Source organism: Octopus bimaculoides, chromosome 10 (genome assembly GCF_001194135.2).
Source record: "Octopus bimaculoides isolate UCB-OBI-ISO-001 chromosome 10, ASM119413v2, whole genome shotgun sequence".
In the NCBI taxonomy this organism is placed as follows: Eukaryota; Metazoa; Mollusca; class Cephalopoda; order Octopoda; family Octopodidae; genus Octopus; species Octopus bimaculoides.
In genome coordinates, this window is record NC_068990.1 from 16,476,692 (window position 1) to 16,479,827 (window position 3,136).

Sequence of the window (3,136 nt, forward strand, 5' to 3'; positions counted from 1 at the left end):
TGTGTGTGTTTTGAGAGAGCTTTTTTTTATCTAGCAATTACAAAGTTATTTTAAGAGCAAAACAGGCAATATTAACCAGCTATTCTTTTCTAACAACTTTTCATTTGTCTATCTCGTAAACATCTAGCGTGTTACTCAGTTGAGAACACAGATTTAGTGGTAAGACGGTTTGACGTCTATTTTTAGCATACAAGGGATCCATATAGTGATCTTTCATACGTTGTATCATATAGATATTGTGATACGTGTGTCAATGAATTACAGTGACTCGAGGACTCAGAGTTTCGCGCCAAGATACCAAAGTCTTCAGAATAAAAAAAACTTTTCCTCGTTTGTAAAATCGAACTTGCGTATAATTTTACACTCAAATACACATTCATTCACACATATAAATACGCGTACATGCTCACAGAATCGCACACATGCATACACACGTACAAACACACACACATATACGTACGCACATGCACACAAATGCTCTCTTATACCTCTACATATCCATAACTTCAACAGTCAGCTGTGGGACAACTTTCGATACTGCACATCAAAGTAGGGAGGGGCAATCCTTCGGTATTGGTGGACACTTTCATCCACACAACTTTTCTTCGTGACATAAAAAGGTTAGGCTGAAAAAGAAGTGAATGCCCTCGTTTTCTCTGTATAATAATACCGAAGGATCGCCCTGTGAACGGTAACGGCTTACGATTTTCTTTTTGGGGAGTGGGCACTTACTCGGTGCCGCCCAAAAGCATGGGCACAGTAGTTACTAGGGAGGAAGAGGAATGGGTCACAGGGCCTTGCGCTAGTCAATGCTGTAACTTACTGTCAGTAAGTAAATACTATAGGCTTCCTGGGCATTGCTTTGTCCATTAGGTTATATTACAGTAGAAACGGTCCTGGGGTTGCTCACCAACTTCTTACAGGCTCATACCATTCCACGGATCTCACTTTAAATGTGAAATCCATGGTTTTCGTGGGTTTTTTTTTAATGTGTTTTTGATCAAAACCGTCAGAAATCTCTGCTGTGTGTGTGTTGGGGGGGGGGGAGTAAATAACAATAACAACTAAGGTTAATGTCATCATTTATAACTTTTATAGAGCAATCTCACTGAAATGAAATTTTGTAATAGCAGTATCCCATCGTTCAGTCTAAATATCGATTATTTTAATTATTCCCAAATTGAATGTAGCTAATTTAATTGGAATTTGAATGAGCAGATGTTTTTGATTGAATTTCATTTTACTGTATCACTTAATGAACTTAGGAATTAGATGTGTCAGGAATTGAACATAACGTATTTGCCGGCGTATAAGAGGCTCCCCTATTTTATGTCTAAGTTATTGAAAAAACAAATTTAGTATGTTTCATCATAGACTCACTATACGAAGTTGAACCAAAAGTTTTTTCGTATTTCAAGCTGTAATTAATAGTTCAGACAAATTCCATACGAATAGCGTTTATTCATCAAAATATATCCCATCATATTCTTTTCTAATCTAGGCATAAGGCCCGGAATTTTGGGGGAGGGGGGGCAGTCGATTAGATCTACCAGAGTACGTAACTGGTACTTAATTTAACGACCCCGAAAAGATGAAAGGCAAAGTCGACTTCGGCGGAATTTGAACTCAGAACGTAAAGACAGACGAAATACCGCTAAGCCTTTCGCCCGGCGTGCTAACGTTTCTGCCAGCTCGCCGCCTTTATATCCCATCTTATTCTATTGTTTATTGCCATCGTTGTGTCCAAACAGAAACTCAATTCCATTTTGCTGGTTTAACGGCAAAAAAACTCTCTACATCAATTTTGACCTCACCCACATTGTTAAACCTCCGTCCGTCCAGGAAAGAGCCATGGCTCGGAAAAGATTGTAATCTGATGGTGCAAGGTCTGAACTGTAAGCAAGGCGAGGCAGCACTTCCCAACCCCTCAAGTTTGCGCTTGGTTTCATTTGCAGTGTGCGCTGAGGCACCTAACACCCAACATGACCTTCTGTTCAAACTGCCCTTGTTTGACAACAGGTTCTAAAGCCCGACCGAAACGAAGTCACCGATTTCTCTTATTAGGATTACGAAAATATTCATTTTCATCCTCAGTTACAATGTGACGTCCAAAATGGGCGTCTCGTGAATTTGTCAGCACTTGCTTGCAAATGTTCACACATCGTTGAACATGTCATTGATCAGTTCATGAGGAGTCTCGACAGCGTGTGTTCACCAGACCAAGCTTATGGAGGTTGTCGATTGATAGTGTTTTGTAAAAGGACTAAGCTCTGTACGAGTGTTTGTGCTTGGCTGTTGTTCAACTATTTCAAGCAAGACCTCGCCTTCCATAAGTTTTCTCTGGCCTTGGTTTGTCTTCGAGGCTGGTGTCACACGTTTGTTGGTAGTACTTGGGCCTTCCATATTAATTTCTTTTGCCACTACCCTTGCATTCAGTCCTTTTTTCCCTCATATACAGCGTAAAATGGTTCTAATTGAAATTTTTTCATCATTCATTATCAAAGCTGTAAAATAAATAATGCTTATGTTATATATGAAAATAAAGAATAAACAATTCTGCAACGATTGGACAAGTTGTATCAAATTAATGATATAACATGGAGATACAAGTTGCCAAAAATCCTCAGTGAAAATTCGAAAAAACTTTTGACTCAACCTGGTGAGATAATTTGAAGTGGATTTTCTTGGTGGAAATACATGCTCCTGTACATGTAAATACACAGATTATTGTGACGATATACTGGAATAAAGTATGAAACCATAAATTTATAATAAACTTATTTCAGATCGAGTGTATAGTTCATACTTTGGTCAAGAGGGTTGCTATCCTGTAAATCTAAGGCTGTGATCTGGGTAACCGCGGTAGGCTGAGTGGCGTATCTCCGCACTTTTGCTGAAAATTTAACGTCTTTCATCCTTCTAGAAGAATTGATTTAAATAATTAAAAAAAAATTTGTTTCTTAAAGATAACATAAGACATTTTAGTAGTGAATTATGTATGCTGAGGAGGGAGGTATAATTGGGATGATGCCCCCCCCCCCGCTGTCACTGCCAACACACCGTTAGCAATTTCTCGCAAGTTTGTGCAATGAGACTACGATAATTTGGTCTGTTTTCAATATTTTATTATTTGTAA

General features: G+C 38.6%; 1 protein-coding gene across 6 annotated transcripts in view; it reads left to right on the forward strand.

Annotated features, from left to right (window-relative positions):
- Positions 1 to 3,136, forward strand: part of LOC106879961 (monocarboxylate transporter 9) — a 43,558-nt gene that overhangs the window by 2,526 nt on the left and 37,896 nt on the right. Inside the window, exon 1 of one of the 6 annotated variants that reach the window (XM_052971055.1) lies at positions 669 to 691. The exons of the other annotated variants lie outside the window; for them this stretch is intronic. The gene's annotated coding sequence lies outside the window, so the exon portion shown is untranslated. Of the gene's footprint in view, positions 1 to 668; positions 692 to 3,136 lie in introns of those variants that run through there. 6 annotated transcript variants of the gene reach the window in all.